Below are 27774 nucleotides of genomic sequence, written 5' to 3'. Positions count from 1 at the left end.
TGAAGAAAACTGCTGCAGAATCGCATCGAATGCTTGTCGAAGATTACGGTGAACATGCTCTTGGTAAAACACAGTGTTTCGAGTGGTTCAAAAAATTCAAAAGTGGTGATTTTGACGTGAGAAACGAAGAGCGTGGGAAACCACCGAAAAAGTTCGCAGACAACGAATTGCAAGCCTTATTGGATGAAGATGATACTCAAACTCAAGAAGAACTCGCGGATCAATTGAATGTGACGCAGAAAGCTGTCTCAATTCGTTTGAAAGCCATGGGAAAAATTCAGAAAGTGGGAAAATGGGTTCCGCATGAACTGAATGAAAGACAGCAAGAAAATCGAAAAACCACTTGTGAAATGCTGCTCGACAGATACAAAAGAAAGTCCATCGTATCATGACAGGTGATGAAAAATGGATATATTTTGAGAATCCTAAGCGTCAGAAATCATGGGTGAATCCAGGCGAACCATCGACATCCACTGCAATCGCTTTGGAAAGAAGACAATGCTCTGTGTTTGGTGGGATCAGAAGGGTGTAATCTATTATGAGCTGCTAAAACCTGGTGAAACCGTTAACACTGATCGCTACCAACAGCAAATGATCGATTTAAATCGAGCATTGCGTGAAAAACGACCGGAATATGGAAAAAGGCAACACAAAGTCATTTTGCTCCATGATAATGCCCCATCACACACAGCAAAACGGGTCAGGGAAACGATCGAGGCGTTCAGTTGGGAAATACTAACGCATGCGGCTTATTCTCCAGACTTGGCTCCGTCCGATTATCATCTATTCGCATCAATGGGACACGCTCTCGCTGAACAACGCTTCAATTCGTATGAAAATGTACGAAAATGGCTCGATAGCTGGTTCAAAAGAAGAAATGTTTTTTTGGCGTGGCATTCATAAACTGCCGGAGAGGTGGGAAAAATGTATAAATAACAATGGATATTATTTTGAATAAAATCTTTTTTATCATTTTCAAACAACAGACGTGTAATTTTTACAAAATTCCGGTTTCATACTTCTACACCTGGTAATTGCTCTTTAAGTTGTTTGAGTTAAGTTTTGCAATTAGATTAAAATTCCCTGGTGGAGTGAAAAGTTGGTTGTTCTAAAAAGGTAATTACAAAGTTAGTCAATAAAAATTTATTTGTTTACAAAAAATAAAATAAAAATTTAAAAATAGTATTACTTGGGGAGACATAATCCACGTCAGATTGAAGACACTTGATCTACGGATCAAGTCTTCTGTACTCTAGTAGCACAATTCATTGACGATAAATTGGTCCAATATTGGTTATATTAACATTCATTGGGCAAATGTTGCCCGATATAAACTTATTAGACAACCAAAGATTAGATTAACCAAGACAAACACAACTTATTTTATTTTTAAAATTATATCTTGTAATATATTTAATTGTACAAAAGCCTTTAATATAAATTGATTATGATTGTTCAATATCTTTTATTACATTAATCAAAACATAGGAATAGCATGATTCCCCGAATCAAGTCTCCTCCGTCCCTAGATCAAGTCTCCCAGAATAAGGGACACTTTGTATATTTCAATTGTTTTACTAAAATGTAAATTACTCTACGAATTATTATTATTTTTTAATTGTTATATTTTTTAACTTGATCAGCGTAGTTAGATACATTATCAAAATATCTTTGATATTCGCATAAGAACATTTTGGTCTTCTTTTCATTTTTTGAAATGTTCAGCAAAATCAAGAAGGGATATCAAGTGTCCCCAGGTTCTCCTGTAACTCGGTGATGCGACCGCGCGACGAACTCGCGTGCCGCGGCGACTCGTCCTGACAATTTTGCAATTTTCATCGGGGCGAAAACGATCCAATTTACGCGCTTCGCGAGCGATTTAACGATTTAACGAGATTGACGGAAGCGGCGATCGATAATCCCGTCGGCGGAAATAACTAACTAATGCGACGGCGGCGAGCGGACGTTCATGGCAGCCGTCTGACTGTCAGCCACTCGACGTATCCGCGGAATCCAAAGTATTCGGAAATAGACTCGTCTCCAGCATCTCTCTCCTGCCCCCCTCCCCCCTCCACCTTCCTCCTGCCATCTCTCTCACCTGTCAGAGCGCCGTCTAAAAATACGACGGTACATATACATTCGCCGTCAGCCGAGAGATCGATGACTGGAACGCACCTCGGCGCGAATAACATTCTCCCTGCGAACGAACCGCGGTGAACTCGAGACAAGAGAAGCGGGGGGCATGCGGTTCTCTTGATTTTTTGGTAAATATTACGCGAACGAAATAAAAGCAGAAACACTGCCTCGGATAAAATACACGCCAGCTCGAGGTACACGACGAGACGGGACAGGAATATGGAGAATATCACGAAATATCTTGAATATTCAGACAGGACGGGACGATTTACGGCAAGATTATTCCGAAGATGTAAAATATGATTATAGAGTAAACGTATACAGTGGTGTTCCCGTATTTGGTCATGCTTAAAATGTTTTACTGTTATTTCGTGCCTGTCATAAGTGATTCTTGCATTTCTTGTTTCCCCTTTCAGAACTCTCTTTACGAAAGAGGTCTGAAATGTCTGACACTAGGGCCCGAAATAGCACTCAATTAACTTAATTGATTTAATTTCATTCAATTCATCGTTATTAACGATGACTCGCGTTCTCAGCTAACAAGCGGCTTATTGATTCTTTCCGCACGCGTGCTCGAGAAAAATCAATATTTGTCCTCTCCGTCGAAAGTCATGTGCGATTCGACCCGACGTGTTAGTCAAGGAAAATCGAAGTCTCCTCCTCGATCGAGAATGGAAAACGTCAACTATTCAACGGTCGCGCAGTCTTCGAAATTGCGCGATTAATCGTTAACGACGCCGTGATTGTTGAAAGTCTGGTTTTTCTTTACTAAAAGCTTTTTCATCCGAAGAAACTCGCGTCGATTCCCAAAGCGAGCATGCGATTACAGACGGCGGCGAGTGCGTTGGCAGCCTTCTCGTGTAATTCACCTTCCGTCTCGAGGAAGACCAGTTACTTTATTAGGAACGGCCAATGGCCCGCGACGGCCCACGACGCGCAAAACCTTTTTCCTGTTTATGTGAGGACGCGCCATAAAGCGAGAGGAACGCGGGGTCGTCGAGCTTCGAAGGAGAGGAGTAAAGAGAGACAGAAAAACAGAAAGAGAGAGAGAGAAAGAAAAAAGAGCGGAAACAAGGGATGCAAAACGGAAACGAGAAATGCGAAATGGCGAAGGTGTTCCCGAGAGCGTAGGAGAAAATTTTGAAAATAGCCAAGTCAGATCCAATTTCCGGATAATTGCCTCCGGCTGCCCGATATAAACCAACGGCTCGCGTGCTCCTAATAGGTAGGAAACTTTCCACGCACGAAAAGCGAGGATCGAAGGCGCACCGCTGTTCGCGCACGCATACACGCACGCACGCGGGCGGAGTATCTACCTACAGTGGCAAATCAGATTTTGTGTAAATTACCGCGGCGGTTGCACCGACATTACATGAATCGCGTGAGAATATGGGAACGTGAGTGCGGGGAGAGTTCACGGTGCTAAACTCGTCAATGGGCCACGCGCTGCTTTAACCTTCGGCCAAGGAACGAGTCGAGGGCGAACCCGAAGAATCCGCAAGGCTTTCATTTCATTTAATTTGATTTAATTTTGTCTCTTAAAAATGAGATGTTACACGGTAAAAATATTTGTATTAAATTTAACACATTTCACATGTCCCAAACGGTTTATTCAAATTTTCGTATTAATTTAATAGAAGGTGAATATGTCGGAAAGTAACACAAATATTATGCCAAAAATTAACACAAAATTAATATAATTAATTAATATAATTAATCGGCACAGAAGTATAAAATGTGTCATTTTAACACCTACACATGTTGACTATCGACTCAATGCAAAATATTGAGATAATATAATACGCAATATGTTAAATTAAATAAGCAATTGTGTTGAAAGAACACGAAATAATATTTCATTCGTAAATGATACACAAAAAAATATTAACTTATTAAATTAGCATATAGATATATTAAAAATTTAACACGGACCGATTTTAACACAAGTACAAAATGTTTTTATTGTATACGCTGAAAAAAGGATTTGGTAATAAATATTAAAATTTGATGAAAATTTTTCGGCCAAATATTTGATTATTGCAACGAAATAATTTAATTTCGTATATTGTACATACAGTATTGAAGTTCCGTACGTTGTATAGAGAAATAAATTGTTGCAATAATAAAATATTCGGTCGACTAATATTCACAAAATTTTACTTATTACCAAATCTTTTTTTCAGTGTACTTTCAGTCGGCAGCTTCGACAAATCGCGCGTTACTCTGGATGAAGCTACCGTTCTCGCTGTTTCGAGTCAGGAAATGAGGACCCAAATGTCGTTCCACGGATCTAATAAGGTTGCATGCGTGCATGACGTACGGTAAGTCGCGGTTATTAATTCCTCACCGCGAAATTACGACGAGCGGGACTCGCGCTGAAAAATACAAACTCGTCCCACGACCGCACGAGTATTCAAATGTCAGTGCCGCGACCAGTTTTCTCTCTCTCGTCGTACCTGCTCTCTCGCAACGGAATCAGTTGTCACACTATTCCTCCTACCCCCTGCTTATTAGCGTTTTAATTGCCCACCGGCTGCGTTATATGCGATCTATAGCTCCGCGAAGCGCCGTATTTTTACCGGCGGATAATTCTCGTAAAATAATTCATGGTGTGGCGGAGGCATTCTTAACACAACATTTTTTTCGATTTTCGCGACTCGCTTCTATCTCGCGTCGTTTTAATTCCAAATTCCGTCTTCCTCGCACGAACGTGATGAGTTGAATGTTCTTTCAGCTTAAGAATCGGAAAGGCATAATTGGCGTTTGATACGCGTTTAGAATACAATCCCCAATAACGATCCCTAATAACAAGCATTGATCTACAACAGTCATTTCAACTGCTCGTACATTTTCGAAAAAAAAAGAGAGAAGAAAGACGACGGTAGAAAGTTCAGCGATGTAACCACGTCGCGTTCTATTTTTTCCTTTTCCGGCGGGATATCCCCCTCTGGCGCCTCGAGGCGATACTTCCTCCGCCTGTGCGACGACGAGAGCGGTCGCGCTTTCCCACCACCTCGTCGCAGGGAAAAGCGGCAGACGCACGGCCCTGCAGAATCCCCGACGGTACGACCGCTTCGCGAGTATTATCAAAGTTCTTCCCCATAGACACCGTAAATCTCGCGCGGCGGGGGGAGTTTCCCCGTCGTAGGAGCCGTCGCGGCGAGACAAAGGAAGTAGCGCGCGCACGCTAAGCCACTTTATCCGAACTTGTCGAGTTTGCCTACGAGCGGCAAACCTGCTGCCGCCCAGACGCCGCGACGCGTCGCGCGCGTCCGCCTGAAAATTCAATTTGCAAAACGACGTAGCGCAATTTACCGCGTAATTCGCCGCTCCCACCAGGGCAACATACCGACGTGTTTCGTTATCGCGAGTGAGTAATGTCGGTGCGTTGGAGTTGCGTAACGACATATTTCATTTTCTCGATTAACATCTGAGACATAGTAAGTTGACGAAATTGATTGTGCAACATGGCAGAATTTGCACGGTATCGCAGATATCTCGGAGTTATCGTTATTGCAAGCAGCTGCAAGCGAAATATTCATTTCTTTATCGAGATTTAAAATTTTCCAAAATGAAATCGAGATCATAATAAAATTACGGGCATTTGATCTTCGCAATTATAATATTTGAGAAACTATAATACTATCTTCTTCATCGAGATTGAATCTGCCAAAAATAAAATGTTATTATCAAGTCTCCGAGAAGATCATTCTTCAGAAGCTCGCGTCGCGACAGATAGACAAACCCGTCAGATTCTCTAACGAGGAGGCGCGATATCTCGCTTGTACGAGACGATCGACGAATTCCGTAAAAGACTGCGGGGTCTCGAATCGTCGGGTTCCGGAGCGAACGGAGATATCTCTGATCCGGGAGGAGTCGTTCCAGGTGAGGGACGTCACGCGACGCTCGTTTTCAACAAGTTGGAAATCAGTACCTGACGTCGGTTACGTACCCCGCCGGTGGTGCTTTACGGGACACGAAACGGTTCCCCGGCGTTACGTGCGAGAGATCCGTTGATCCCTGACACGAAAACGAACGGCTGGCCGTGAATCGAGGCGTCGCGTCGCCGCGGAACTCTCGCGTGACACGTAATTAGCCTCCGAAGATCCCGCCGGAGAAAACGACCGCGCCTCCGTGTCCTCCCTTCGTCGATCGTTCAACCGCGTTAAACGTGGACGAAAAACACTGATCCATCCGGGAATTCGAAGTCCACGGAAAAATTCGGTTGTATCTGTAGTTTTAAAGGCTCGGGAAAAAACCCGTTTCTTCTTTCAACTTTCCCGCGGATTTCTTTCCGTAAGAAATATTGAGAAAGGCGCTTTTTTTAACTATAATTGCATCAATATAAAAATAGAAACTGTTCAGTAGCGCTATAATTGGAGTAAATCTTCTTGATTCAAAGCAACGTTATTGAAACTAACATTCGAGTTACCGAAACAATGTAGTTTCAGCAACACTGCTGCTGAATCAAGAATATTTATTGCAATCATGGCGCTTGATCAATTCAATCAAAAAAACAACACAGCTTTTTTATACGTATAAAACAATCTGACAACTTCGTGAGAGAGAATTCAATTCCTTCGATTAATTTCAAGCGGACCGTGTGTTTCAGCGGCTGATCCTGATCTCAGGGTTGGTTGTTTTCGGGGAAGAAGTTCGTCGAATCTTAGTCATCGGAAAAACTGATCGTCGGCTATATCGTCGTAGCGCTTCGCGTTCTCGCATAATCGACCGAGGGTGAACCGGCGTCATAAAAGTCCGTCTACAACTCGCCGTAACTCGCAATGTCACGTCCGAAGAAAATACCCCGAACCGAGCGGGATGACTCACGTCGCACAGAGTGTATTTGCATAACGAACACCGCATGTAAATGAACGGGCAATGTAGCCGCACGTGAATTATTATTCCTCCATCCATCAGGCGCAAGGATTCGGACAAAAAGAAGGAAGATCGTTAAAGGACGTGTCGGATGAGTCGACGTGTAATAAATCGCGTGTTCCGAACAGATCTCTGCGTGGAATATTATCTTCGCGTAAAAAGCTATGTCTAAGTAATTAATACGTCACTTTCAATATTTTTCCAATACATTACTTCAATCATTTATTCCCGACACTTTCCCGCACCGAATAAATTACCGAGACCGGCGCTTTACGAAGACCAATCGTCAACGATCCGTCTTTTCTTGCACGTAGCGTCGACCGACAAAATGAAATTATACGAAGCGGACGAATTGATCCCTCAATTACCTCTTGTGTCCTGGTCGCTCGTGAGCTATCACACGCCCCTTCGATCGGAGGCAAAGCGGCTGCCTCTAACGCGAGGTGCGAGAGGGGTTGCGGGTGTCGCGTGCAGGGTGGTCGCGCGTCGACTGAGGGCTACCCTCTATCGCCGAGCGAATCCGCGAGGAACGTCGGCGGCGTCGGCGTCGCGACGCGACGCAACGCAACCCCATAGCGGCCAGCCAACCAGCCGCCGCCGTCGCCACCCCCGAACGCATCCCCACCGTCGGCGATTATCGAGACAGGAGGGGATGCGTGTATCGCCACGCGGCCGACAAACTGGTGGGGGTGTCTGCCGGTGGAATTACTTCGTCCGGCAAAAAACCACCCTTCCCCCCATCCCCCCTTGCCGCCGCCGCTGCCATCCGCTCGGAAGGGCGGAAAAGTGCGGGGAGCGGAAGGGGCGCCCGGGGCCGATGCACCGAGGGAGTATGAAGGTCGCGACGACGCGGCGGATAAATCAGAATTCGTGGTTGAACGGGTCGGATTTTTCGGCGTGTCTGCCTGCACAGGAACACGACGTTGCTGGTTTGCACGGGTTAAAGTGAGGGCGGACGCAGAAGGAGGTCCGATTATTCGAGAAGGTGAGCGCACACACACACAACGGGATTACGTGGTTCTCGCTCGCTCGTAATTCGCGATAATCTCGACGACGATAATTTAAGATAATCGTGCAGCAGGTAAGGAAGATTATCGATTTTTCCGAGTATCTAAACCTCTCGCTTCGAGAACGAGTCTCATTCGCGAGAAACTTTCCTGGCCAGGTTGAACAATAACGAGCTACGCTTTGAGCGAAGCTTCGATAATTAATTTTTTGCAATTATTTTAATCATTTGTTCTTCCATCTTTTGGTATCACTGACGCCCTTTCTTTTTTTTTAATTTTGAAAAAGTGGGGTTAACTTCACAGGCGTCGACGACGCTTCGTTCACCTTAAGAGAAGCTTGTAACGTATTTTCATTTTTGGCGACTCTCGAGACGCGACGCGCCAGTTTAATACATTGTAGCCTTTGCGAAATTACTTATTGAAACAAGACCTTCGGCATAATCTCCAAGGTCGAGAGATTGCTTTTGCGAGGGCGATTGAGTTTTATGATGGCTTAGTGACGGAGAAAGGTAGAGAAAACCGAGACGCGGCGACGGGGCGGAGGGGAAATGTAAATTAAAATTCACCGAGCGCTATGGTGCAGATACTGAAAATAACAGCGGACACACAACCAGTTTCTGTCGGATCCGAAGTTCATTGTTGCCAGGCAGAGTTGGGACAAAAACAACTGTTTTATGAACGCGACGAAACTGACGTAAAACTAAACGAATATGACGAGTGGAATAACATTTTTACATAGAAACAGATCGTCCGAACGTCAAGGTAATAAAAACGGAATTGCATAAAAATATAAGTCAAAATATTAAACACGGAAAATATGCAGACCGCTGAGACGCAAGCAACGATACGTCATACATTTCATACACAGTAAAAAGTAAAATGTTAAATTTTTACATTTTTTACATGTCCCAGAAAGTTCATCCTAAATTATAAGTCGAAGTAACTCATTCGTCGTATGTTATTTATTCACAAATTGGAAATGTTAACGAATTCACACTAACACATTTTCTTCCAACACATGATATTATTTTGACTTCAATTATTTGTAATAGTAGCATTTGGTCTTGGAAAATTTTATTATTTCTTATGTCAAAATATGAATATTTTAAAACTCAACTTATATTATAAAAAATGTTGTGTTAAATTAGCGTATTAATGATATCAAATATAACAAATGCTATTTTCATATTAAAACATTTATTTCACTTTCTTTTCTTCGCGTTCTTCGAAGATGTCGTCAATGGCTATGCCTAAAATCTTCTTAATTGCACCATTTAGTTAAATAAATCCTTTTAAAGATAATTCAACATACTGACGTTTCGACGGAATTTGTAAGGTTAATGTAAAATAAAAATTCCGATTCCGGTAAAAATGACCAAAGCGACTTAATATCGCGGTAGAGCGCTCGAATTGAGTGACTATTACTTAATTAAATTTTTTTAACTCGGCGGCGCTTCGTTATACACCTCTTTTAATACAGAACCGCTCGGTAAAAGAGGTTCATGCAGACATAACAGACTTTGCGAAACAAAAAGTTATTCTCCCTCTTTCTCTCCGTTTACTCGACTTGTTGAAAAAAGTTCGTAACGGCACCGTGGAGACGGAGAGGCGAAAGGCGAAAAACTGCAGCCAATGCGCGCCACGGCACAAAGGTTGCGAGCGTGACCACGAGGAAATTAAATGTTGGATAAATAGCGCGGGAAAAAATGTCGCATCGGTAAATCAAGTTGGTAATGTTTCCGGGACGGCGATTCCGTCGAGCGAAGCTGCGAGAGGCTAAGATAATTCCCAGGTAAAAAACGGGTCTCAAAATGCTCGCGATTAATTGGAAAAGCGACGGCAATAAATCGTGTCGGTGACGATGTACATGATATTATTATAAACAAATGTTTACCGAGGTTGCGTAATTAAGTTCTCGATCGGTAGCGCGCGATATGATACTGGCCTCTCCGGCAAAAATTCTAAGCGATTCGTTGCAAATAATTGAAAATACTTTATCAAATCGCGGCTTCCAGATAATTTTGTTGAAAAATCGACGAGCCGAGCGAGACGAGTAAGATAAATGAAAAGCCGTCGAGATAGGCGACGCAGAGTAAGGAGAAGCAAAATCCGTATCGGCCGTCCGAGGCTCGACAATTTCTTCAGGGCGCCCGACTGAACGTCACCGCGAACATTCCCGGACGGCCGCACGAAAATGCAGTGGAAAAGGCGAAGGATTGATACGGGGGAGGGGCGAACAAGCCGTTGACGTGAAATAAGTTTCGGAGAGAAAGCTCGATTGGAATTTACACCAGGACTCGCGTCCTCGATAACGTTCCGACGGAAGATAACCCAAAAAAGTTAAAGCGGTTAATTCTGACCGATATGAAATATTCGACGACGGGGCTAATGTAACGACGAATATTTAATAGTTAACATCCGACGTTGCCAACTCGATTTGTAATTTTCGCTCGTTACGAGAACGCGGAGCGCGACGCGAATAAAATAAATCACGGAAAAGACGAGAGAGGGAAAGGAGGGAAGAAGATCTCTTGCATCATTGATTCGCGCAAAGCGAATGTGTTCGCGGACTACAATCTCTCCGAAGACGCTGGGCATCTTTGCGCGACTCTTCCCACGGGGCGACTTCTCGCGAATAAAAGATAGGGGACGTTACGAAAAATGGCCGATGCGGAGATTCGCGGCGAGCGCGAAAATGACCGGAGCTTTCAGCCTATCGGTTTTACCGGTCGTGAGGGGGGAAGAGGGGGAAGATAACAGAATAAAGTTCCGAGGAGCGACAGCAGTCGGTCTGACCAGCTTCGCTCCGTGAATCAAGCACGAAAAACCGGTTCTCGAGAGCGAGATGGTGGATCTTGCAGTGCATCGACGAAGAAGCCAGCCGAAGGCGAGTCCCAGCGGGCGGATCGACAGGCGGACGATCGATCGTGTCAGAAAGGTACAACAACCAGTCCGTTCCTCTTTCCGCGTCGTCTAATTTCGCGTAATTTCGCGCAAACATCGGCCGGAATGACGCGCATATGCAAAACACGCCCCTCGATTTATAATCTGTCGAGAATTCGCGAATGCGCACTCTTGCGATCGCGGTTCGTCAAGTATCGATTCGGCCTGCCGCAAATCAGCGTGACAAATTTTCGAAAGTTTCCGGGAGTTAAATCTCCCGTTTCCCGGTGTCTTTTATATGCGAGAAAAGGACCCGCCGGTTAAAAACTGTCCCTCGCGGTGGATGATTTTTTACGTTTTATACGGAAGGTTAAGTTTTACATTCGCGAGTTATGCGGAAACTTCGGTCCTACGGAAATCCAACGGGGCGCGACTACAAAATTACGAGGTCGGTATCGTCGTCGGATGAAAGTTTTACGGGCCGAATCTTCCACGGCGTGTGCCGCAACGCTAATAACCGAAAGCCCGAGATATGATAATTAGGACGAGTATGATTCGCGCTGGAAAGCGTGATTGAGTTTGGAATGCGCACAACGACGAGTGAAATGCGCGAAGTTGGAATTATATTCATAATTCATGGAACGTCATTCGACTTCCTCTTCTCTAATTTGTGACAAAACTACTGTCACAGTTCAAGTGCGTGTAATTCAGATATATACGCCAAATTTATCGGATTGTATCGCGCGTAACATCCATCTCCTTTCTCTGCGAATTTATTTTCACGTATGAAATACTGTATATAAATTTAACATAGAAAACAATATAATGTTTTATACAATATATAACTGAAATTTAGTTAATTTAACTAATTCTTTTTGTCCCTATACCCACCTATAATTTTCCCACAGAGCTCCCACAATTAAAAACTAAGTCTGGTAATTAAATTTCAATTGTATTTTATGAACGATTAATTCCTTTTTCCGTGTAATAATAACGGGTAAGAGTCAAACGCCGTTGTACACTCTTAACTATTTGACTCTTACTTGCCCGTTATTATTATGATTACAAATTTTTCTTTGTTGATTGCATATTATTGAAGTCATAATTTCCGTATTGATGTACATAAGTCTATTTATATATATGTATGAGTATATATGAAAATTCAGATTGGACTATATTAGGATACACAGGATGTCCTGTCTTTTACTTCACATAATCAGATTTCTTAGCAAATTTTGAGACACAAGTCTTGGTACGAGAACGTCAAGTTCGCAATAGTTCTCAAATAAAAGCGATTAAAATAATATGTGTGTGTGTATATATATATATATATATTCATAATTATTAACAATGACTTGCGTTTCCACCTAATAGTCAGTTTGCCGACTCTTTCTCTGCCCGTGTCTAAAAAAAAATAAATCTCCGCTATATTCGCCGGCAGTTACGTGTGACTCGACACAATATTCTCGTGATGTAATTCTTCAATTCGTGCCATGTGTGTATCACTCCAAATACGAATAAGACGGACGACGGTGACAGCGACGATGCACGAAGAGGGTTATCGACAGCAGCACGTTCCTATTTTTGTGCTAATTGTTCGACTCGACAGTCCGTCGGAATCACGAAGATATTAACCTGGAAACCGGATAATGCGGAGCCTCCAAAGTTCCGCGAGCGGAGCACGGCTGGACCGCAATCGGGAGATGCGGCGGATATTCCGAGCGTCGGTGTGGTCGCCTCCCGGATATCGTCCTTTCCCTCGCGGTCGAGACAAGGGATTGACGTTAAGTATGTTAAATTAATTAACGTTAATTAACGCTCCCCCGGCAGGGCGAACGAGCGCGGAATACAACGCGGGGAATTACCGTCCCTCGCTCGCGAGATCCCATTAAAAACTACCGGGGCTATTTATTCCGCCGCCGTTCATGCGAGTTCACGCAGCATAATTGCCTCGTTATTAGGAGAAAGAAAATCACTAAGAAAAGGAAAAGGCAATTTCGTCTCCCCTAAACTGTTACACGAAACACAGCGCAATTGTCTTCCGCCGAAAGTCTCTTTACCATGGCGAAGACATTCAGATGTACACGACCAATTTGTCAAACGTAAACCGTGCTCTCTTGCGCGTGAAACTTTGATGAATCAGTCTATTATAACGGACCAAAAAAATGTCAAAAAGATTCGATCGGTACTCGTTATTAACTCGATCGCTTCGATTAATATTCACGTTGTGGAGAGTCCAGCGGATGCTTTCTATTAGACGAGCACTGTGGTTAGTCGAGACCCTGTTCGATCATAATTCGTTGAGATCTAAATGACTCCGATACACAGGGCGTCCCATAACTCGCGGCCTTAATTATTTCAATGACATATTCCTGACATCAAGTGGGAACTCTGATGAAAAAGTGTCGAAAGGCTATATAATAATTCTTAAATAAGAAGTAACTGGACACTGGAGATTTTATTTTTCCCATAAGCAGATGAGATATCCGAAGAGCAGACGAGGTCAAGCGCCTTTATCTACCCCAGGGAAGGTCCCTCTTGAGAAGCTGCGAGCCCCGAGCGGAGCTCGGCGGGTTAAAGTTCTCATTTTCATTTTCCACTGTGGCGATGATCCGAGACGCTTTAAATCGACTTTCAAAGCACGACCTTCAACGGATAAGATTATCCGCGACGGATCTCCGGAGGTCGACGACGAAAACTCCCCGTAGGAAAACTGGTCGCCAGCTTTTCGCGAACGTTACCGAGACCATTCACGAAGAACCGTTTCCTCATTTATGCTCTCGCCATTGTGAATCACAGCAGCGACTTATGTTTCACGGTGAAAGGAAAGTCCGGATGAAATAGCGCGGAATCCCGCGCGTGTAATAACGAGGATCGCTAACTCACGGTGCGTCGTTCTGACGTATCGAGAGTGACGGTCGACGTGAACTTCTACTCGGAAACGCAGCTGCATTGTGCGGTCGCACTTTTTCTCTCGTCTATAACACTATGTACTCTATAAAATATGCCACAGTTGAGACGTCAGCGACGCCTATACACACGGAAGCGCACGTAACTTTTCGATTCTTTTTAACAGTAACCCCCGGTGCCAGGAGAACGTCCCGATCCTAAATTATTGTGTTCGCGTGTCCGCTCCTCCGCGTACCGGGGAGATCATCGGGATTCCGTGCCCGGCCTTCCGAAAGATGAATAATCGCTGCAGCTACGATTCCCGTGGGACGAATAGCAATTCGTGCTGGAACGCTGCGCCATCGCCGGGGCCACGGTAAGAGCGCGCACCGGTTAGACTGGCCGGCGCAATAAGCGACCTGGATGGGGATTTGCATCGCGAATGAAGACAGTGTAGGCAATCTAGCCTGCCTCTCCTCTCGTCCCTCGTTCGCGACGATAAGGGAAGAAAAAGGGGAAATCTGAATTATTTCGCGAGAAATCACCCTGGGTCACCCTGCGCTCGCGAGTTTGCTTAGTTGCGCCGGAATCTCGCGAAGCCCTCGACATATTTCTCCGGAGTTCATGAAATGACATATTTTGATTAATATCGCGTTTGAGCGCGCCTCGCCGACGCATTACTCGTCGTTTGCCGCCGCGCGACAAAAAGGAAAACGAATAGTCGTCGCGCGACATGCCTGCCGCCCTTGCCCTTATTACGTACAAAACCTGCTATAAATCTCGCGTCCTTTGTCTCGTAAAAATAACGAGCGTAGTAGACGAACTCTCGTCTTTATATGTATTTCTAACATTCGCAACCGCGGTAACGCACCAGCCGCGTTGTCAGAGAGGCGCTGCGTCCGCTTCGCGATCCCTCGAACCCAAGGGAAAAATCGGGAAGTCTCGGTAGTCACGGCACGTTTATCTCGTAACTATTGGCGCGACCGCGAGAAAAATACGCGTTTACACATCGGCGACATGTCGCGCGAACAATAACGGTGTGACCACCTCCCCTCTCTCTTTCTCCCTCACGTCCCACACGTTTCGGATTTATCGAGATAGCGAATAACAGTATCCTGCTAGACTTTCGTGCTTGGGACAGCATTTGACGATATTTTTGCAACATTGTAATGCGCTAATTAACGGTAAAAAGGCATTATTATTTCGAAAGAAAGGTACGAATCCTCGCGCGTAGAGAGAGAATCCCTAAATGACGTTAACAATATGATATAATCCAAGATCTACAATATGACCCGCATGATTTCATTTTGCAAACCGGCCGAGCTCGTTACGCTTTCCCAGACTAATTCCCGGCTTCATCCAGCAGCGTAATCCGGTGGAATCAAGTTTCGTCTCTCTCTCTCTCTCTCTCTCTCTCTCTCATTGGCCGATGTTGCGGCTGGTAGTTTCCGGCTGACCCTCTGAACTCCACAATCTGAGAGAGTCGCCGGCCGGCAGAAATCATCGCCACCTCTTGCCTAGACCCGCGAAATCTCTACGAAACCGGTCGCGCAATATAACATTGGTCGAAACCGTTCCTGCTTAATCCCACGAAATATCCAATTTTAATCATCGGTCGACCTTCCTCGCCTAACGCTTCGTCATTTATCACTTCACCGGCGAATGTTAACGCGTGAATTCAAGCGAATAACTCGATAAACCGTGGTTGTATCGCTTATCGCGACGCTAAACGTATTTATCTTAAACGCATCTCTTAACGAACTATGTCGCGATATATTTTTTCTTTTCCATCCCTCTGCCCCTTTTATGCAGAGATAAGAGCTCACCGAAATAAAGCGGTGCATCAGCCGGCCAAGCTATTATCGTTTCCTTTTCTTCTTCGATAAAATAGAGCACGTTTCTCCTCTTCTTCTATCCCGCTCCTACAGAAATTCACGGGGAGGAAATCTCTTTTCATGACGCGCTACGTTTTTACGCGGCGAAGAAAAAACTGTCGGTCCACGGGGCGTATTTAAAATTTCTCCAAAGTTTTGCACAGGTTCCGTGAAGGATAATGCGAAGTAAGCGGTTTTTAGGCTTGCCGTGCCTCCAGGAAACTAATTTCCTCCCTTGGCTTTTGATATCAGGAGCCTCTACATTCCGAGCATCGGTGTTAGATAAAGAACAGCGTCGAGGCATGAAATTTATGAAAATAAAGTCACGCGGCGGACAAGGAGGAAAATATTTCGGACCGTTGGACTACGCCATGTCGTAACGACGTTACGTAGACGTTACGTAGGGAATCAAAGGTGAAACAATCAGGAAGTCTTCACGCGACGTAGCACTGCGTATAGTTTCACTAAACACATATATTTCTCGGATATTATATTCGCATGATGAGAATTTCGAAATTCCGCGCGGCGGATAGAGCTGCTGGATCGAATGCAATTGCACAATTGTCACTTACCGCCGAACACGCGTCTTTTAGATGAACAGAAAAGGGACTCACCTGTAACAAACAGAGAACAAACTTGTTATAACACGTCGGCAAGTATATTCTATTCGTCGGTGGGTTTATATCGCGCTGTAGATCAGTATAATCCTACTTAAAAATACCGCGACGGTAATTAAATGCAACGAATCGCCTAAGACGCGAGATAATTTCGTGATGGCGCCCAACGCCGCGTGTTTTATTAGAGATTGCGAAAAAGCACCCCATTCAGGGTGAAAATGGGAGAATAACGACGGTAATAACAGTCGCCTCCCTCTTCGCCGTGCCCTTTTTTCGTCTGACGCACTATCAAACTACCCATGAATTTTAATCGGTCGAACGAACGAACGGACAGACGAACGAACGAACGCTATCTGCACTGAACAGCATAAACGTTACCCATGCGCTTCTAGTGCAGAGGCGGTTAAAATATTAATTGCCCGTGGGATGTGTCCGAAAACGCGAGGAAATAAAAGCGAGTCGCTGCCGCTCGTACGAGGATTAACGAGCGAGACACGTGGGGGATAGTAGTAGCGACTCTTGACCGCGGTAATTGAAACTTCGCCGTGATCGAGCACCGACGATAAAGCGGTGACTAATGGTTAATTAAAAAAGGCTCGCGCCGGAAATTGGTGAATTAGCGATGACGGTCGTAAAAGTGTGCGAAACAAAACGCGAGACCGAGTCACGCGACTTCGTAAATCAAGACGGTCCTCGATATTTTTTTCCATCTTTCTCGCTTTTCCCAGATCGATAAATAAATATATAGGTAGGTCTAGAGAAAAAAAAGAAGCGATCTAGGAAGATCCGAATTCTTTGATAACGCTTTCATTATAGTAACAACGATAATACTTCAGGATGTAATAATACGCGTACGCACTTGTTAATTACGCGAGTTTGCGGAGATTAGCTTCGAAGATGGGTAAACGCACGCGAGAGAATACGCGAGATAGAACCTAACACACAGGGGACAAGAAAGTGAGAGAGGGAAGGGAGTATAGATAGCACCGGATATTACGTTGTTGCGATACGCTGCATTTGTAAGTGCCGGCTGTGACACGGATAACGCGTAACACCGAGCAATTAAAACCCCGCATGTTTTCGGCGGAACTTGATGCAGTCGCATTTAAATATGGATCTTCAAGAACGAATCTGTCTCTTAATAATCCCCAAGTGAGCTCTTTATGATTAGACATCTTATATAATTAGGCATACTATTTTATCTCATTTACCTAGATCTTACACTCCAAAAATATTTAATACTCCAGAACAGCTGATTCACGAGTACGCATCTGTCATAATCCATGAGTGCTATTTTTTCACGCATAAACATCTTAAAATAACACATTTGACTAAAGTTATTTTTATATGTTTTTTGCTGATTTAGTTTATCGTCATTTAAATCGTTAAAAGTTAAATTAATTCGTTAAATTACGATTTGTTAAGTTAACACGTCCAATCGTGTTAAATGATGTGATTCAAAACGGCAAGACACGTGTAAGAAGTGTGTAAAAAGCTTTAGCTAAAGGATTTGCAGTGAAACCAGTTTCAATTTTTGTTGTTGCGAAATTTTGAAAAATAAGAAAAGATCAAACGTCATATTGTCCCAACTCTCCCTCATTCCCTCTATTCTCTCACGTACGCGCGCGCATTCAAAGGGAAATATATATAATTCCCAACTATAAACTTCTCTCCATAACCTGTCTTTTCCTGTCGTTTGTCGACGAGTGACCAAACGGCTTCTCTCAGTTTCTCAGATTTGTCTTTTTTTTCGCGTAGTTACAACCGGGTGGATCTCTTTTTGTCTGCCGCGAGTACAAAGCCACGCGACACGTGTGTCGTTGGCGGAACGCGAGTGTATAATATAATATACACACACATATATCGCGCGACACGTGAAAGTCCTCGTAGCGATATCACGCTTTATCCTTGTCACTCGCAGGTATGTGTCGGTCCGTGTGATTCACGCTCATGTTCTTCGCCAACCGGGCCCGGTACGAGAGCAAGCCCGCGACTCATATGTCACGGGCTTAATATACCTTCATGCTAACTGGCGTTCGCGTAAAGCCTGTTTCACAAGACGACGGCGCACGTCGGCGCTCCTCTTTGTTAACGGCCAGGAGAATTACGAAACTGCGCGAGTTGCGCGACGGTCGGCAGCCGGTTTTTTCTAGATCAACGATGCACAACCCGCGGGGGCCTCTGTCATTCTTTCATAACGACCCAGTGTGTTTGTTCACGTTCCGTGTATTTGTACCTGCCATTATCTTCGTCTTACTACACCACGATTTTTCAGACCTTGGCGCCGGCACAAGTCGAGCGAAACTTCGCGCGGTGATAATATTTTTTTTCTTCGCGAAGCACTGTTCGACTGTTTTAGCTGAAAACTTGGCGTCTGTTATACAAGCCATCTGGTCTCTTACGGAAAATTCCTCGAAACTGAGTCCTTGAGAGAGCTTTAAATAAAAATCCTCGCATGAGTTAACCGGGATTAATATTAAATCGGTAACAAAATCTGTTATATATATTTATGAAATAAAATTAAAGATATTACCCAAATTCGTAAGCGACTTTATGTATAAATCTTGCGAAAATAAACTTCAATTCAATCTCACTATTTTTCAATCTCACAAGATCTATTTCTTCAACCTCCACATCAATAACGTTCTAAAATTCAGCGGAGCCTTTAGATATTTCTTTAAGTCTGCTTGAATGTAATTGCTCTCCTCCACAATATCATTTCATTTTACGTAATTAAAAACATTGCTCCGAGAAGGAGTCTATAGGTTTTACCAGAGATGATTAATGACGCGAAAAACAGCAAAGAACTCCTCTGTATCAAAGTGATACGAAGCCGACAGGAGAACAAAGGAAAACAGAGACAGTTCGGGACTAAATCGGCCTGTAGAAGGGTAGATATCCTCAGGCGGGAAAGATATGTTCGGTTGTTACCCTGGCCATCGACCGTCTACCAGCCGTGCGTCCTAGGGCAAAGACCCTCGTCGCTCGTCGTATATTCTACCGACCGTCTCGATACGATAAAAATGTTACGTCGTGAGATACACGTTGATTCGATTTAACGTCCCGTGATATCGACGACATCACCCCATGACATAATAACGTCCTCTCTTACGCGTCGAGCAAAGAAATAGGCGATCAACGGAGACGCGAATTAACCGTTGTTTGTAAAACATAATTAAGAAACGCGTCTGGAATTAATTAATCCCGCTGCAGGAGTAGTTCTCCTTTCGATCGATCGTCTACATACACGGTTCTATTTGTTGAGAAACGAAGTGAAGGAATACAGAGCAACGCTGCTAATTAAAGTTAGAGCAAAAACGAGACGCCGCACTCGCGCTCTAATGTTGCGATATTTATTTCGACCACCTGTTCAATCTTTCTCGATCTCCGTCCCCCTGAGAGATGAAAACACTTCCGTCGATGGAGTTTTGCCGGCTCGTTTATCGGAAATCGCGTATCTTCACGATGTGCACGGACGTATACATGCACACATACACGATATAGGACAAAATTCGATTCATCACGATTACTTCCTCCATCCCCGATCGGGATCTCGCGTGGGACATCAATCGTCGCAAATTGAGCCTCGATTCGGGCTCGGAAACGTCGAAAGAGACTTCGCTGCTCGTTCTTCTCGCGTTGTTTCTCAACGGCCCCCACGCCGTCGTGATTACACGTGAAACACGATACGTGCCATTATTAGTCGTAATTCACGAGTAATTGAACGCGGCTTTAAGGTGATTATCCTTCCGCGTGCGCTGCTTTTCGCTCGTCGCGTGACCATGAGAGCCGGTGAATTATATTTTCCATAGGATTCAGTTGTGATTAATTCAGCGAAGCGCGATACAAAAGCTGGCAGATTCTTACGGTGCGGAATCTGTCTCTATGAGGAAACACTGCGAGAAAGACGAGTACCGTTGCTTCCACGCCCCGTCGACTGTTTCGTGGCCGACATGACGACGCTGTTTTACGGCTTCATCGGTCGCGCTGAAAAAAACGCGGAAAGGAATCCATCACGCTCGCTTCTATAGCCATCTGCTGTACATTCCGGTGTCATCGTGAGCAAATGCGGGCGTGTTCGCTTGAATTCGACACTTTTGAGGATTTTTCGCCATTCTTTCGGCGCGTTCACAATGGGGCGTCGAAACGCCCGTCGAAATGTCATCGAAAGTGGAACACCGCGAGACACGTAAGCTCCTTCGTACAGCGAGAGGCGTTTTTCTTTCTTTCTTTAAATCCGTCTCACGTACGGCTTCGCGCGCCCGAGAACAAGCGTTCGCCATCGATTCGCGTCGTACAATGCCAATGTTGCGCGACTGAATTATTTTAAGCGGAAAAGAAATTTAAGGCCTCGGAAATTAAGGACCTTGGAAAAATGCGGAAGATCGGGAAGAGCCTCCGCGAGACGGAGGTGTGAGTCGAAATCTTTTCATTGAATTATATGCTTCGTACATTTTTACAAGAAATTTTACAATCAAATAGTTTGGTAATTAATGTTTTCTTTATGAGATTAAGAAGTCACAAAGAGATTTCTTATTGCGGGCAGTTAAATTGCACCGAATCGATATCCCCGGCCACGCGGAATTTCCCCTCTCGTGCACAACTACCGGAAGCCGCGAACTGTCAGGGTCGCAAGGGTTTAAATATAAAATGGGAACGAAGGGAGATGGCATTGCAGCGTTATTTTTTAACGGGCCATTTTCCATGCGAGCGGCGTCGCCCGATTGGACGCGCCGACGAACATGAAATAATGCAGCGGAAGATTCCAACCGGGTTGCCCGCCGATCGATTTTCTCTAATTATCCGTAACGCGAGCGCAGCACACGGGGAAGGCAAAAGACATCGCCGAATTATTCAGCGGCTTTCAAGACGGTGTAAGGAACTGATCATCTCCAAGTCCCGTCACGATCACCTTTATCGCGAATGATACTAATGGAAAACCATAGCAAGGGACTTTGACTCGTCGTCGCTCCGAGCAAAATTGCAGTCGCTAAATGTTCACGTGCACGCTGCTCGGGGCATCGAGCTATTATGCATATCAATGAACGACGATAAAAAATCCACGATCGCTGATTAAACAGGCCGGTGTGTGACCAACTGGTAAATCGACATGTTTGCGCTGCTGAAAACATATAGTGCATGTGTAACAACATGTGTATGTATATATGTATATGTGTGAATAGTTTAATATCCAAATCACAGCGCTGTCGCGCGAATAACTATTAGTAGTTACCAATTAATAATGTGTGCATCGAGGGCTCAATAATTAGCCACTTCCAGGATTATTATTTATACTGCGATGCCACAACGGGCGGTATGATCCTGTTTAAAAACTAGCTTGCGAGACGCCATTGATCAAAGCAATTGAAGGGGTATGTGTAATTTCCCAGTGCGGACCAACCGAGTAAAACTCTAGCGAAAATCAATGTGGTATTAGCCGATACAATGACGGTATTGTCGTTAGGAAATTAATTCCTCCTTCCCTTGCTACGAACGCGCGCATTTGTACGCGCGTGAACTATAGCCCCGCATTAATCGTGGCACACAATACGGGCACGATCCATATTCGAAGCCCCGTCCCCGTTCGATCCAGCCGACGTAGGGCTTATCAGGGCGACACCCGGTACAAGCGGCGCCTGTCATTGTACTTTGACAAGGCACAGAGTCTCCCGCACGTGGACTCTCGTGGAGCCGAGCGAGCGAAGGAAATCGATGTCGATCGCTCGCCGGCACTCGTAAAAATTGGTCGCCCAATTTGCCGAGTTTGAGCAGCGACGGCTTTCATCCTTTTCACGAGCGAGGCAGTGAGACGGTGGCGGCGGGTGCAAATCGCGGGGTCGTGAGAAAGGCGCGGATAAAGGAAATGAGGTATCCTGCGCGGCGAAGCTGTCCGTTTCCTCGCGAAGATGCGGGAGAGGCTTAGCAGAAGGGAAAAAAGGTAGGTAGAGGTAGAAAGGACAGACAGACGGACGGACGGACGGAAGGAAGGAAGAAGCGGACGGGGAGAGGAGAGAGAGAGAGAGAGATCCGGTCCTCTGGGATAATGGAATTCCTTCCTCCGAGCGTCTCCAGTCTCCAGCGCTGAACGAGGGAGGTCCTGCCCCTCTCTCTCTCTCTCTTTCTCCCTTTCCCTCGTCGAGGATCTCGAAAATAAAACCGGGTCTACGCGGGCGCTGGGTTTCAATCAACGTCGATCCTACCTCCTCATGCTTTTCCGCTCAACCGCTCGTTCTTTCTCTCTTGCTCGCTCACTTTCGTTCCCTTTCTTTTTTTCTTGCGAGCGGATCCACCGCTTCGTCTCGCGCGAAGCGTGAATTAACGTCTAACTCCTCTCGTGCGAAATTCAATTATGAGACCTGAATATCCGCGCGCGCGTGAGAGAGAGAGAACACATTTCCTTTTTTACGCCCCGCCGACGAGCTGATATAGAGCCGTGCGAACGTGTGTTTGTAAGGACACTTTGCAATCGGGTTGTTACATTTTTATTAACCAGGTGCAAATTTATTCTATTCCCGGGCGCCGTCGTCTCGGCACGGATTATCCCTCTATAAGTAACACGCGATCGGTAGTTTGCGCCAGTCGGCGCTCTACGTCGAGTTTCGCGAGTCTCTGAAAGCTCTACGTGTTTCTTTCGCCTCGTTGCATAAATACCGCGAATGCTAATTAAGCGAATGTAACGGTGATCAATGATAAAACTGGCATAATCTTTAGGATCGCTAGAATACCTCTCAATCTTGCGGAAAGTTTCGACCCGAGAGTTGTAGTTCGAGACTTCGCGCTTCCGTCATTGAAGCGGATATATTCCTCCGACCGATGAATGAAATAAGTTGCGGCCGAATGGCAGATCGATAGCGTCGGCGGGTGCCGTTGACTGCTCGATTCGTTTGCGTAAACGAGGGGGAACGTGTCGCAGTTTTTGCGAGCTGCCGTCGCAGTCGAGCGACCGAGCGATCGATCGCGACGAACCTAAAACGATGTTGTTTTTCGGACTTTGCCCTCCGCGGCGGCCCGTAAATAGAGTTCGAGTTCAGGATTTCCGGAGGTATTAACGAATACTTTCGTGCTTAACACTCGTTCGCACGGAAACGCTCGTCGATCTAAATGCGATGTCATGATTTATAGATATCGCCGGCGATGCTCGTCGACGAGACAGCTTAAGCACTGTGATGAAGCACTGTTGAAACGGTAACTGCTAATATTTAAATATTAAATATAATTTAAATATTTAAATACTAAACATAAACTTAAAAACAATCTTAAATTTATATGTACACAAAATGTTAGTAAATTCTCCTATGATTTATAAAGCGCAATTCCTTATTAATTAAATTTAATTAATTAAAAATCAACTCGAAAAATCATGAACTATTTTTTTCTATAATTCTTAATAAAGCAAATATTATTAAATAAAATTAAATCAACCAATATTTGTCGATGAACAATGCAAAATATGGCTCGCAAACTAATATCCACTTAAAATTTCCTGAAAATTTCCTGATTTTTCCAGGCATAAAAAATTCCCTGAGAATTCCAGGTTTTCCAGGTAGTATACACGCTCTGTGCAGACGCATTACATAAAATACAATCGTAATCAAGGATCGGGATCTCGATGATTCGGGCGATAAATTCTCGCTCCACCTCGCCCTTGATCGCCGCCGAGCGAATCCGAAGTCTTGTTTGTTTTACGAACTTCTTAGCCAGGAGAGAAATTCCGAGACGCGAAACTCGGAAGTAATAGCAGCGCCCGCGGTAAGAAACCGCGATCGGGTAAGAGGTTCAAGTGCGCACTCAAGAGAAGGTGGAAAGACGGGGAGATGCGATTCAACAGAAGTTTCAAAGAGCAGCGACGAAGTGAGAAGGCAAACTTGAGCGCGAAAAGTCGAGAGAATTTTCAAAGGTCACTTTAAAAAAACGCGAGAAATCGCGTAACATTACACTTTTCTCCCTTCTTTCCCCTCTTTTTTCTATTTTTCATTCCGCCGTGTGTCTAAAATTTTTCCTATACTCTACTACCTCGGAGTCACCGGTTAAAAAATCGCGCGAAACTTGGAGCGTTTCGGAAAATGACGAGGCATGTCGCTGATATATAGGGTGCTTGAACAAATTTCCGCCGTTTTTTTGTGAAATAAAAGACTGTGTTTCATGAGAAACAGAAAGAATAGTTTATTCAAAGTAGTACCCATCGTTAGCTATAACCTTTTCCCACTTTTCACGTAATAAGTGGAACGACTTAAGCGCGGTAACAAATATATTAAAATTATCTTGTATCACACCTTGAGTCTTTTGCTTTTCATTTTTTATGTCAACCGCAAGTACACACGATCTCTTCTGTCCAAACAGGCTTGTCGAGACGATGGACGCATCACGGAATCGGATTACTTGTTTCTTTCTTTTCATGTTAGACGAGAAGTTTCATTTCGATAAGGTAAGCGAATGAACGCGCGCAACGCATCGTCGCGGAATCGGAATTTCCTTTCACCGAACGGACGAGAACCTGTTACGCGAGCTTTTTTTCGTGGTCACGCCTCGGTGTGATTGCGCAACCTCCGTTGGTAGCGATAATTTCCTAAAGGTGTTAAAAATTCGTGGTTCGCGTACATCGTTAGTGCGCGCACCGATTGACACGGAAATTCGTCGGGCGTAAAGATCGTGCACCGCTTATCTATCGCTTATTGTCGCGTCGCCTGGTCTGAACAAGTAAACAACCACTCAGGTAACTTTCAAACCCCGCATGAAAATATCGACTTTTCGTCACGGATCACCGAGCAGCGTTCAGAAGATCGTTGCGATCTCGGTTTTCGCGTCGTTCACATGGACACACGCGGAAATCTTTACATCAGATGGTAGGATTTCACGCGAGATGAAACAAAAATTAACGGCTTGGTAGACAAATAAAAATTATGGATGGACAAACATGTACAAATCGTGGATAATCGATTACATTATGTAATTTAGAGAAAACACAGTCAGGTATTCATAACATTGTTTCGTTTTCAAGGTCAATAAACGTGATAAAAACAGCTTAAAAATAAAATCACAGTACCTTCACTTTATGAATATTATATTGACGGAGTCGTTGTTACTTTTTATGTTCTTTAAATTTTTCATTTTATCTTTAAAGAAGCTATAACTTCTTCAGAAACTACACGACATTTATTTAGTATTTTTCTTGCTTAGTTTCAAGCTAGGAACTGACCAAGAAACTAAAACAATGTTCAGTATTTTCAAAAATTTTGCTGGATATAAACTGTATTTATTTGTTATTTTTTCTTACATAATTTATGGCCAGTAACTGTCCATGAAATAGTAGTTTCCTGGTCAGTTTGTGAACAGGTACTGTCTGATTAATTCAAGCCAATAAAAACTGTCCAGTTTCTGGCTAGTAACCAGTTTTTCCCTGACATTTTTCTACTCGGGTAGTTATTAAACATAATTTCTTGTGATTAAATTTTATGAAAGGCTCGTGTTGAGTAAGAAGAAAGTGAGAAAAGTAAATTTGATTCTTAAAAGTGAAGAAAATAAGTCACCTCCGTGCCAGGTTACTGATAACTTTACCGTTGCTGCCACTTTTTCGTCAGAACAGCCAAACCATAATTATCGTCGAAAATTACTATAAATTCGTAGTGAGAGAGATTAAGGATTTTTTCTATCGCTGTGCACGTCGGAAAATTGAAAATTCGCTCTCACTAATTCGACAGTCATCCGCCGCGTCTCATCTCAGCCCGCGTTATTAATTATCCGCGATGTTGCTCCGCGCGAGATAAGTATTCACGCGAGGAAGGAGCCCGGCTCGCGCGCCTCGATCGCCGCTAGCTGGCTGGCGCATTCCCGGGTTAATTATACGTCGCAAGCATCTCATCCACTTTTACGGTTGGTAATTCGCCCTGTGTTAACACATCTCTGTCTGTTACGCCGCCTCCGCGCCCCCGTCGGCATCGCGCGCGGCCTCTGCCCTTATCCGCGCCTTCGCGATAATCAATTCGACGTTCTAACGAAGTTTCGCGGCGCGATACATCGGCTGCGAGATTAACGCCGCCGTGCGTATTGCAACACGCTGTAACATACGTCTCTCCCCCAACTATTTCCTCTTCCTCCGGTTCCTCCGATTTCTTTGGTCGCCTGCGTTAGGTACGCGTTATCATCTACGTGCACATATGAGCGATCGCAGCGCCATATGTTCGCTCATACATAAATGCGAGCGCGAACGCGGTATTTACGTACATGTGTGTGTGTGTTGAGCAATACAGGCCCCGGTGGATGTTATTACTCGCTTTTACGAGGGTAAGGGCACCATGCTCTCGCGCGACGTTTACGACCGAACGAAACCTCGCGAACGCACGATTTCATTCTCCCTGTGCGCGCGCACTCACTCGTTCGGTTTCGATCCGAAAAGAAGTTTTCCACGGAAAATACGATACCCCGGTGTACCGCCGGCGCATGATTTTCCTTCTACTCGCCGATGGGCTTTTAGCGGCCATCGGTCCCGACACGCGACAGCTGCAACTGTGCGTTAACTGTGACGTCCACTGAAAAAGCATCGATTACCGAGAGATTTCTGTTTCGGTGGTGTGATATTTAAAAACGACGTAAAACTCATTTTTCCGAATATTTACATACACATGTCTTCCACTTTTTCCATACTACTATCCACTATTGCATAAGATATATTATTTATTTACCTGTAATCATCCTTAATATTTATATTCTCCTTTCGTTCTCAAAGAGATAAATAGTTGGTAATTTTCCTATAAACCACTTGATTCCAATTGTATCAAATTATAGGCTTCGAAAGATCTTGAATGAAGGAACGTATACGTCTCGATCGAGGTTCTGTTAGCTGGATTTAATAATTAGGTTAGCATGGAACAAGAACGCTCAGGGGGATCGCGCTACTTAATCATGATTTGGATGTCTGCGGAGGAATTTGCATTGCTCGGGAAGGTTCGTAAACTCGGGGACTACCGTACAAGGTGTCCCACAATCGCCGTCTAATATCTGAATAGTATATTCCGCTACGAAAGTTGGCGTAGCATCAAACAATATTGATCTCTTATGCCTCGAAAGCTACCGATGACTTCGACACTTTTCTATTAGAATTTTCCATTTTAATGAATCTTTAAAATAAGCTATTGAGATATCACATAAAAATTGCCGGTTCCCCTATACTGCAAACTTTTCATAACTTCGAAAAACAAAAAAATATAAAATCAAACGATATAAGAAAAAAAAACAATAAGAGCCTATTGCAGATATATTTTGCATATATAGAAAAAAATTAGATAATAATTTTAACATTTTTCGTATGTCGCAGAAAGTTTACTTCGCGTTTTCCGCTAAGATTAATGTAAAGAAGCCTCTCTTTATTCGATAGCGAACGGTGACTTGCGATCTCGCGCGCATAGTCGCGATATTTAAGAAGTGACTGCTATTGCGGTCAGACTCCTTCTGAATCATCCGCAACATTATACGAAGATTACAGTCGCCGTCGGG

At 44.3% G+C, this 27774-nt stretch overlaps 1 protein-coding gene across 3 annotated transcripts in view; it reads right to left on the bottom strand.

Annotated features, from left to right (window-relative positions):
• The window catches only part of LOC106750994 (serine/threonine-protein kinase 24-like), a 99907-nt gene that overhangs the window by 65018 nt on the left and 7115 nt on the right, over positions 1 to 27774 (bottom strand). Inside the window, exon 1 of one of the 3 annotated variants that reach the window (XM_014631747.1) lies at positions 7383 to 7489. The exons of 1 other annotated variant lie outside the window; for it this stretch is intronic. The gene's annotated coding sequence lies outside the window, so the exon portion shown is untranslated. Of the gene's footprint in view, positions 1 to 7382; positions 7490 to 27774 lie in introns of those variants that run through there. One more of the 3 variants, XM_014631720.1, reaches the window with a different exon arrangement.

This window comes from Dinoponera quadriceps, unplaced genomic scaffold (genome assembly GCF_001313825.1).
Source record: "Dinoponera quadriceps isolate SergipeBrazil2010 unplaced genomic scaffold, ASM131382v1 scaffold46, whole genome shotgun sequence".
In the NCBI taxonomy this organism is placed as follows: domain Eukaryota; kingdom Metazoa; phylum Arthropoda; class Insecta; order Hymenoptera; family Formicidae; genus Dinoponera; species Dinoponera quadriceps.
The sequence above is the reverse complement of the archived record's forward strand: the minus strand, read 5'-3'. Positions and strand labels throughout refer to the sequence as shown.